The sequence below is a fragment of the Cibotium barometz genome, chromosome 23 (genome assembly GCF_041138505.1).
Source record: "Cibotium barometz isolate CiBa-2024 chromosome 23, ASM4113850v1, whole genome shotgun sequence".
In the NCBI taxonomy this organism is placed as follows: domain Eukaryota; kingdom Viridiplantae; phylum Streptophyta; class Polypodiopsida; order Cyatheales; family Cibotiaceae; genus Cibotium; species Cibotium barometz.
In genome coordinates, this window is record NC_141068.1 from 4,248,113 (window position 1) to 4,259,846 (window position 11,734).

Consider the following 11,734-nt stretch of genomic DNA (forward strand, 5'->3'; position numbering starts at 1 on the left):
TTATGAGAGAGTGGGGTTATAAAAATAATAAGAAAAGATAAAGAATGCAAGAACACCACAATGCCTAAGAATAAGCATAAAATGCCACACAAGATTAAAGAAGGCTTACAATGGGAAAAAAAGATAAAGCCATCAAAGAGCGCAAACAAAGGTAGCAAGAGAAACACTAGCACAAAGAAGCTAGTGGAGCAAAACAACAAAGTTAGAATAGACACAAGGCACACCAACTAAGGCGAGCGCCTGCAACCATAATTGAAACATGTGAAAGCAGAAGAGAATGCCAAGGCAATCACACATAGACATAAAGATGACCACATGGCCCCAACACTTGAGCATTCATTTTATACACACGATTCCCATCACACAACCCATGCGTACACCATACAAAGCATGTGAGACCACTCAAACCATGCAAAATCTATCTAATTCATGTGACTAGCACACAATCTATGTCTAGCCCATGTGACCCATTCGTGCTACCACAGAACCCTTTCACAAATCACTTTTACAAATACATGTTTGCATATAGAAACCCCATAGATTGGGAGACCCTTGCCTCCCCTCACAATACAAATCCAAAATACACATTTAGATTGAATATCTCGCTACTCCACACCAATGTTGACCCGAAATTATAGTGTTGTCTTCTACCTAGGTTGTTACACCTAAGCTAAGATTTTATATGGTAAAATGAGTTAAAAACATAAATTTTAGCACATGAGAGATTAAAACTAATCCAAATTGAGCAAGGCACAATAGCGGAGAGATAGACCTAATCTATTGCACATTGCAAAATATGAATACTTACAATGACGAACTTGAATCTTGACTTAGATCTCACTAACACATACCTATGCATACAATGTTGACTTGTTAATTCATAGCTTTGTGGTTATCTCCAAATCCTTACATTCGGGAGTTAAGGACTACCAATGGTATCAACACTTGTGTGAAAGAATCATAGCTAGTTGGCTAGGGAATTTACCTAGGGAATTCACTCAATAAAGGGGTGGAAAATTTTTAAAAGAATTTGATGGGAGCAGGGTTTATTTTGTTGAGAGGGGATGTGGCGTTGGGTATGCATAGATGCATGTACGCGGATGCACGTTATACATGCACGAGATGGAATGGGTATGCACAAGTGTGTACGTGAGGTGCATGTGCGCACACATGCACGAGCGAATGGTGTGTACACATGTGCATGCACATGGGCCCATGTGCACGATGTGCAAGGTGCAGATGGGTGTAGGGTAGGCACGTGTAAGTGTAAATATGCGTGGTATACACATGAGCAAGTGGGCATGCATGCATAAAGTGCAAATGCAGTACGTGTGCAAAGGTGTGTGCACGAGCATGTGTGTGGGTGGTGCATAAGTGAGTGCATGTGCATGATGTGTATGCACAGAGCAAAGCTGTGCACAAGTGAATGTGTCCATGAGTGTGTATGCATGGCATAAATGTGCATGGGATGTGGTGCACGTGGGTGTAGTGCACGTGCATGCATGTGCATATATATATATATATGGTAAAAATCTGCATGCCCGATGCGTAAATGTAAATGTGTGAGGGGTACATGCATGTGCCAGTTATAAAACGCAAGTGAGTGTGCAATTGTGACTGTTTGGGATTCACGTGTGTGTGTGAGTGTAAATGGGTGTGCACGTGCATGGTGGGTGCCCGAGGTACAATTAGGTGAAGGTATACACGTGCAAGTGCAAATGTGTGTGTACATGCACGTTCAAGTTAATGTGTGAATGTGTGTGTGTGTGTACCATGTGTGTGTGACAGTGCATGTGCATGTTTTTAGTTGTTTTTTTAATGATTCTCAATATGTTTTTAGGTTTTTTGTGTTTTTCTCATTTTCAGTGAAGGTAGTAACTGTACACTTGGGGAAGGGCCACATTACATATTTACCGTATGCGCAATTGGCAACGGCATATAATCATTTTGGCCATTCCACAATGAAAGCTTGGGTGCCGCCATGGTCTTCTTTGTTGGCACGCTTGATTGAGCGTCGTCTTTCTAGTTCTATAGAGCTTACGAGTTGGTGTTGTGGGGTCATAGTGATCTTTTTGAGCCATGGGGTTGTTCGGTAGTGCCACGGAAGTGTGTGCACATTTGTCTTTAGGGGTTTGGCACCATGGGTGGCACTTCTTTAATGAAAATAGGGATGGATATGGGCAAGGTATTTCCTCTTGTTGCTTGGAGTCCAAAGGCTCTACCCACTTTTTTGAAGATGGTGTCGGCACATGAGTCAAGGTGGAAGCCACTACTCTCCATTCTTGCTTAAGCTTTGGAGTTGGCATTGGAGGTATGGGTCCGTTGAGGCCAAAGCTATATAGAATGTTGATAAGAGATGATCTACTGCCAAGTTTGTCTATGAAAATATTGATAAGAGATGATCTACTGCCAAGTTTGTCTATGACAATGTGATTACTCACATCTCAGTTGCTCACAAGGAATTGGCTTTGGATCTCCACACCCACTTGGATTTGAGGTGATGGCTCTCATGATTGGAGGATAAGACTTGGGATCTTGATAAGTTCGGGGTGCGTCACCCACCAGGGATACGGTAACCATTCCATGGGGAAAGCTCAAGCATTACGTTTCTTCTTCCTCCCCATTTATGTGACGATGCAAGCCGTGGCCATGATCCATCGCCTTCCGTGGATGATGTTCTCTTTTATTGTATATTTATGGGGTTCACATAAATATACAAGATGTAGGTTTAGCTCCAATATAAAATTCAGCTTCAAAACAATCGACGGTCATATAAAATTCACGCAGGTGGTGCGAGAGGTGGGTGACCTAATGAGGTCCATGTCTGCCAAGACAACATGTTGTGGCTAGGCCCAATGTCAAGTATTGCGGGCCATGCAGCTAGATCGAGCTCAACTAGTGCTGCGAACATTGATGACCAGCCTAGGTGATAGCTTCCACATTTACGCCACTGGCTGGGTGGATGAGATTATGGGGAATATGTCACCAGTGGTTTATAGGTTGTGCAGCCACCTTGGTGTACTAGAGTTATAGTATAGTTATAGCACCAGCTCATGTAATTAGGTTTACAATGTGGATTGACCTTTGTACGTTATAATAGGATAGTACTTTTCCTTATAGTATGTACTCTTATCTCTTTATATATGGTTGTAGCGAAGAGAAGAGAATAGAAGAAAATTTGGTCATCTATCTCTCTTGTGTGATTGACTATTCTTGTGCATTTGTGTTTGCTTGCAAGGAGTTCAAGCTAACCCTCTCCCCCACATCCTTCTCATGGTATTAGAGCACTGGTTCATGTGAAGTCTTTTTGGGGAAACTTTAACTCAAGGCGATTCAATTTTGCCATTGGTTCCATTTCAAATGCATCAAGCACGAACATGGATCCAATTTCGACACCATCTAATCATGCAAACCCTGTCCCAAGCTTCAATGGGGATGAGTATCCATGGTTGTTTTGCAAAAACGTGAATCCAATCCTCAAAGTCATAATACTCCTCTTACCTTAACACATCGGCCACCCCTTCTAATCATTATGGAAATCCTAAACCTTGCCGACAAACATGAAATCCACCCCCCAAAATGCCCCTTCAGGGAGGTCACCATCAAGAAGGAGTGGGTACCTACTAAGAGTACCCTGGCTAGCCGAGACAAGTATACTTGTCTCGGCTAGCCAGGGTACTCTTAGTAGGTACCCACTCCTTCTTGATGGTGACCTCCCTGAAGGGTCATTTTGGGGGGTGGATTTCATGTTTGTCGGCAAGGTTTAGGATTTCCATAATGATTAGAAGGGGTGGCCGATGTGTTAAGGTAAGAGGAGTATTATGACTTTGAGGATTGGATTCACGTTTTTGCAAAACAACCATGGATACTCATCCCCATTGACGCTTGGGACAGGGTTTGCATGATTAGATGGTGTTGAAATTGCATCCATGTTCGTGCTTGATGCATTCGAAATGGAACCAATGGCAAAATTGAATCGCCTTGAGTTAAAGTTTCCCCAAAAAGACTTCACATGAACCAGTGCTCTAATACCATGAGAAGGATGTGGGGGAGAGGGTTAGCTTGAACTCCTTGCAAGCAAACACAAATGCACAAGAATAGTCAATCACACAAGAGAGATAGATGACCAAATTTTCTTCTATTCTCTTCTCTTCGCTACAACCATATATAAAGAGATAAGAGTACATACTATAAGGAAAATTACTATCCTATTATAACGTACAAAGGTCAATCCACATTGTAAACCTAATTACATGAGCTGGTGCTATAACTATACTATAACTCTAGTACACCAAAGTGGCTGCACAACCTATAAACCACTGGTGACATATTCCCCATAATCTCATCCACCCAGCCAGTGGCGTAAATGTGGAAGCTATCACCTAGGCTGGTCATCAATGTTCGCAGTACTAGTTGAGCTCGATCTAGCTGCATGGCCCGCAATACTTGACATTGGGCCTAGCCACAACATGTTGTCTTGGCAGACATGGACCTCATTAGGTCACCCACCTCTCGCACCACCTGCGTGAATTTTATATGACCGTCGATTGTTTTGAAGCTGAATTTTATATTGGAGCTAAACCTACATCTTGTATATTTATGTGAACCCCATAAATATACAATAAAAGAGAACATCATCCACGGAAGGCGATGGATCATGGCCACGGCTTGCATCGTCACATAAATGGGGAGGAAGAAGAAACGTAATGCTTGAGCTTTCCCCATGGAATGGTTACGGTATCCCTGGTGGGTGACGCACCCCGAACTTATCAAGATCCCAAGTCTTATCCTCCAATCATGAGAGCCATCACCTCAAATCCAAGTGGGTGTGGAGTCCCAAAGCCAATTCCTTGTGAGCAACTGAGATGTGAGTAATCACATTGTCATAGACAAACTTGGCAGTAGATCATCTCTTATCAATATTTTCATAGACAAACTTGGCAGTAGATGATCTCTTATCAACATTCTATATAGCTTTGGCCTCAACGGACCCATACCTCCAATGCCAACTCCAAAGCTTAAGCAAGAATGGAGAGTAGTGGCTTCCACCTTGACTCATGTGCCGACACCATCTTCAAAAAAGTGGGTAGAGCCTTTGGACTCCAAGCAACAAGAGGAAATACCTTGCCCATATCCATCCCTATTTTCATTAAAGAAGTGCCACCCATGGTGCCAAACCCCTAAAGACAATTGTGCACACACTTCCGTGGCACTACCGAACAACCCCATGGCTCAAAAAGATCACTATGACCCCACAACACCAACTCGTAAGCTCTATAGAACTAGAAATACGACGCTCAATCAAGCGTGCCAACAAAGAAGACCATGGCGGCACCCAAGCTTTCATTGTGGAATGGCCAAAATGATTATATGCCGTTGCCAATTGCGCATACGGTAAATATGTAATGTGGCCCTTCCCCAAGTGTACAGTTACTACCTTCACTGAAAATGAGAAAAACACAAAAAACCTAAAAACATATTGAGAATCATTAAAAAAACAACTAAAAACATGCACATGCACTGTCACACACACATGGTACACACACACACACATTCACACATTAACTTGAACGTGCATGTACACACACATTTGCACTTGCACGTGTATACCTTCACCTAATTGTACCTCAGGCACCAACCATGCACGTGCACACCCATTTACACTCACACACACACGTGAATCCCAAACAGTCACAATTGCACACTCACTTGCGTTTTATAACTGGCACATGCATGTACCCCTCACACATTTACATTTACGCATCGGGCATGCAGATTTTTACCATATATATATATATATGCACATGCATGCACGTGCACTACACCCACGTGCACCACATCCCATGCACATTTATGCCATGCATACACACTCATGGACACATTCACTTGTGCACAGCTTTGCTCTGTGCATACACATCATGCACATGCACTCACTTATGCACCACCCACACACATGCTCGTGCACACACCTTTGCACACGTACTGCATTTGCACTTTATGCATGCATGCCCACTTGCTCATGTGTATACCATGCATATTTACACTTACACGTGCCTACCCTACACCCATCTGCACCTTGCACATCGTGCACATGGGCCCATGTGCATGCACATGTGTACACACCATTCGCTCGTGCATGTGTGCGCACATGCACCTCACGTACACACTTGTGCATACCCATTCCATCTCGTGCATGTATAACGTGCATCCGCGTACATGCATCTATGCATACCCAACGCCACATCCCCTCTCAACAAAATAAACCCTGCTCCCATCAAATTCTTTTAAAAATTTTCCACCCCTTTATTGAGTGAATTCCCTAGGTAAATTCCCTAGCCAACTAGCTATGATTCTTTCACACAAGTGTTGATACCATTGGTAGTCCTTAACTCCCGAATGTAAGGATTTGGAGATAACCACAAAGCTATGAATTAACAAGTCAACATTGTATGCATAGGTATGTGTTAGTGAGATCTAAGTCAAGATTCAAGTTCGTCATTGTAAGTATTCATATTTTGCAATGTGCAATAGATTATGTCTATCTCTCCGCTATTGTGCCTCGCTCAATTTGGATTAGTTTTAATCTCTCATGTGCTAAAATTTATGTTTTTAACTCATTTTACCATATAAAATCTTAGCTTAGGTGTAACAACCTAGGTAGAAGACAACACTATAATTTCGGGTCAACATTGGTGTGGAGTAGCGAGATATTCAATCTAAATGTGTATTTTGGATTTGTCTTGTGAGGGGAGGCAAGGGTCTCCCAATCTATGGGGTTTCTATATGCAAACATGTATTTGTAAAAGTGATTTGTGAAAGGGTTCTGTGGTAGCACGAATGGGTCACATGGGCTAGACATACATTGTGTGCTAGTCACATGAATTAGATAGATTTTGCATGGTTTGAGTGGTCTCACATGCTTTGTATGGTGTACGCATGGGTTGTGTGATGGGAATCGTGTGTATAAAATGAATGCTCAAGTGTTGGGGCCATGTGGTCATCTTTATGTCTATGTGTGATTGCCTTGGCATTCTCTTCTGCTTTCACATGTTTCAATTATGGTTGCAGGCGCTCGCCTTAGTTGGTGTGCCTTGTGTCTATTCTAACTTTGTTGTTTTGCTCCACTAGCTTCTTTGTGCTGGTGTTTCTCTTGCTACCTTTGTTTGCGCTCTTTGATGGCTTTATCTTTTTTTCCCATTGTCAGCCTTCTTTAATCTTGTGTGGCATTTTATGCTTATTCTTAGGCATTGTGGTGTTCTTGCATTCTTTATCTTTTCTTATTATTTTTATAACCCCACTCTCTCATAAACTGGTTGCACTTTCTCTCTAGAGCCCCCCTCAAAGGTCCATGGATTCTAGATAAAGTGTCCCCATGAGGGTGTGGATGATACCATTCCAAATCTAGATGAAGTGGCCATGAGGAGGTGGATGATATCACTCCAAATCTTACAATTGTGACTCATAAAGAAAAGTGCCCTCAATGGCCTTAGTGCATCTAGCATTCCATATGTGCTAAGTTTGCAATACTAGCAATAGTCTCCCATGCACTGTCTAAGCTTTGTATTAGGGGGACGTATCCTATATCTCTTGTATATATATCTTGAAGATGGCATTGCCAAGCAATTCCCTGACTGATCATAGTGAGATCCCTATTATCTGTTGAAATATGCAAGTGAATGGGTGTGTGTGGAAACAAGCCCTTAGCAAGAGACTGTAAAAGGGAACCTGTAATTGAGTGGGTAGCAGCGAAAAGGTGAGAGGTATCTACTAATTAGAGAATCAAGGGTAGCATGAATGAATGTAGGGGTGTGGAAAGATTCTAGGAAAAGGTGGCCCCAGCAGATGTAGGGGAGGTGGCACAAATCAAAGGAGAAATCAGTGGGATTAGATGCTTGGCATCTGGTGGATGTACAACCTATAAATTGAGGCATTGGCCTAATGAGCAATTGTTGATTTTTGAGCACCCATGCCTACATTATCATATAAGGTTAATTGTTCACTAATTTCATCTTAATCACATGCTAATTATGTTGATTCTTGCATTTGATCCACCATAGCTCATCACATTGCTGCAAATTTAACACTATCCTCATACCTAAGCTGTGTGCCCGATCGTGTCAGCCAAATGGTAGTAGCAAAAGAAATGTAAGCATACTTCCTCATCCTTTCATGGAGATGTGTTATTACAGTCCACATCTTACTATTATTATTTGCCGAGAAGGTGAGTGGGTGTTTGAATTTTTTGGATTTGTGTGTATTTTGGGAGGTGGTGTGCACGAGTGTGTGGTGGTCTAGCTACCTCAGTTAATTAACCAAGGTAAATGTTAGGAGTTTCATGGTGATATGACAAGGCTACCTTGCTCCTAGACCCATTGTTGTGTAGGGCCAGACTCTCAATCTGGATTCGAGTCCATCGTGCTGTCGTGGTGCAGATGATGAGGTTTTTGGGACAAAGAAGGTTTTCCCTTTGAAAAAGCCTTGAGCGTCTTACACTTTGAGTGGTGGGGTGTTGAGTTTAGGGTAAAAGACCCTTATTAAGGCTCCGAATTTGGTAGACCAAATGGTGGTGGCTACTAGGTCTTTGCTTTGGCATCATACTTGTCTCGGCTAGCCAGGGTACTCTTAGTAGGTACCCACTCCTTCTTGATGGTGACCTCCCTGAAGGGTCATTTTGGGGGGTGGATTTCATGTTTGTCGGCAAGGTTTAGGATTTCCATAATGATTAGAAGGGGTGGCCGATGTGTTAAGGTAAGAGGAGTATTATGACTTTGAGGATTGGATTCACGTTTTTGCAAAACAACCATGGATACTCATCCCCATTGAAGCTTGGGACAGGGTTTGCATGATTAGATGGTGTCGAAATTGCATCCATGTTCGTGCTTGATGCATTCGAAATGGAACCAATGGCAAAATTGAATCGCCTTGAGTTAAAGTTTCCCCAAAAAGACTTCACATGAACCAGTGCTCTAATACCATGAGAAGGATGTGGGGGAGAGGGTTAGCTTGAACTCCTTGCAAGCAAACACAAATGCACAAGAATAGTCAATCACACAAGAGAGATAGATGACCAAATTTTCTTCTATTCTCTTCTCTTCGCTACAACCATATATAAAGAGATAAGAGTACATACTATAAGGAAAAGTACTATCCTATTATAACGTACAAAGGTCAATCCACATTGTAAACCTAATTACATGAGCTGGTGCTATAACTATACTATAACTCTAGTACACCAAAGTGGCTGCACAACCTATAAACCACTGGTGACATATTCCCCATAATCTCATCCACCCAGCCAGTGGCGTAAATGTGGAAGCTATCACCTAGGCTGGTCATCAATGTTCGCAGCACTAGTTGAGCTCGATCTAGCTGCATGGCCCGCAATACTTGACATTGGGCCTAGCCACAACATGTTGTCTTGGCAGACATGGACCTCATTAGGTCACCCACCTCTCGCACCACCTGCGTGAATTTTATATGACCGTCGATTGTTTTGAAGCTGAATTTTATATTGGAGCTAAACCTACATCTTGTATATTTATGTGAACCCCATAAATATACAATAAAAGAGAACATCATCCACGGAAGGCGATGGATCATGGCCACGGCTTGCATCGTCACATAAATGGGGAGGAAGAAGAAACGTAATGCTTGAGCTTTCCCCATGGAATGGTTACCGTATCCCTGGTGGGTGACGCACCCCGAACTTATCAAGATCCCAAGTCTTATCCTCCAATCATGAGAGCCATCACCTCAAATCCAAGTGGGTGTGGAGATCCAAAGCCAATTCCTTGTGAGCAACTGAGATGTGAGTAATCACATTGTCATAGACAAACTTGGCAGTAGATCATCTCTTATCAATATTTTCATAGACAAACTTGGCAGTAGATCATCTCTTATCAACATTCTATATAGCTTTGGCCTCAACGGACCCATACCTCCAATGCCAACTCCAAAGCTTAAGCAAGAATGGAGAGTAGTGGCTTCCACCTTGACTCATGTGCCGACACCATCTTCAAAAAAGTGGGTAGAGCCTTTGGACTCCAAGCAACAAGAGGAAATACCTTGCCCATATCCATCCCTATTTTCATTAAAGAAGTGCCACCCATGGTGCCAAACCCCTAAAGACAATTGTGCACACACTTCCGTGGCACTACCGAACAACCCCATGGCTCAAAAAGATCACTATGACCCCACAACACCAACTCGTAAGCTCTATAGAACTAGAAAGACGACGCTCAATCAAGCGTGCCAACAAAGAAGACCATGGCGGCACCCAAGCTTTCATTGTGGAATGGCCAAAATGATTATATGCCGTTGCCAATTGCGCATACGGTAAATATATAATGTGGCCCTTCCCCAAGTGTACAGTTACTACCTTCACTGAAAATGAGAAAAACACAAAAAACCTAAAAACATATTGAGAATCATTAAAAAAACAACTAAAAACATGCACATGCACTGTCACACACACATTCACACATTAACTTGAACGTGCATGTACACACACATTTGCACTTGCACGTGTATACCTTCACCTAATTGTACCTCGGGCACCCACCATGCACGTGCACACCCATTTACACTCACACACACACACGTGAATCCCAAACAGTCACAATTGCACACTCACTTGCGTTTTATAACTGGCACATGCATGTACCCCTCACACATTTACATTTACGCATCGGGCATGCAGATTTTTACCATATATATATATATATGCACATGCATGCACGTGCACTACACCCACGTGCACCACATCCCATGCACATTTATGCCATGCATACACACTCATGGACACATTCACTTGTGCACAGCTTTGCTCTGTGCATACACATCATGCACATGCACTCACTTATGCACCACCCACACACATGCTCGTGCACACACCTTTGCACACGTACTGCATTTGCACTTTATGCATGCATGCCCACTTGCTCATGTGTATACCACGCATATTTACACTTACACGTGCCTACCCTACACCCATCTGCACCTTGCACATCGTGCACATGGGCCCATGTGCATGCACATGTGTACACACCATTCGCTCGTGCATGTGTGCGCACATGCACCTCACGTACACACTTGTGCATACCCATTCCATCTCGTGCATGTATAACGTGCATCCGCGTACATGCATCTATGCATACCCAACGCCACATCCCCTCTCAACAAAATAAACCCTGCTCCCATCAAATTCTTTTAAAAATTTTCCACCCCTTTATTGAGTGAATTCCCTAGGTAAATTCCCTAGCCAACTAGCTATGATTCTTTCACACAAGTGTTGATACCATTGGTAGTCCTTAACTCCCGAATGTAAGGATTTGGAGATAACCACAAAGCTATGAATTAACAAGTCAACATTGTATGCATAGGTATGTGTTAGTGAGATCTAAGTCAAGATTCAAGTTCGTCATTGTAAGTATTCATATTTTGCAATGTGCAATAGATTAGGTCTATCTCTCCGCTATTGTGCCTTGCTCAATTTGGATTAGTTTTAATCTCTCATGTGCTAAAATTTATGTTTTTAACTCATTTTACCATATAAAATCTTAGCTTAGGTGTAACAACCTAGGTAGAAGACAACACTATAATTTCGGGTCAACATTGGTGTGGAGTAGCGAGATATTCAATCTAAATGTGTATTTTGGATTTGTATTGTGAGGGGAGGCAAGGGTCTCCCAATCTATGGGGTTTCTATATGCAAACATGTATTTGTAAAAGTGAT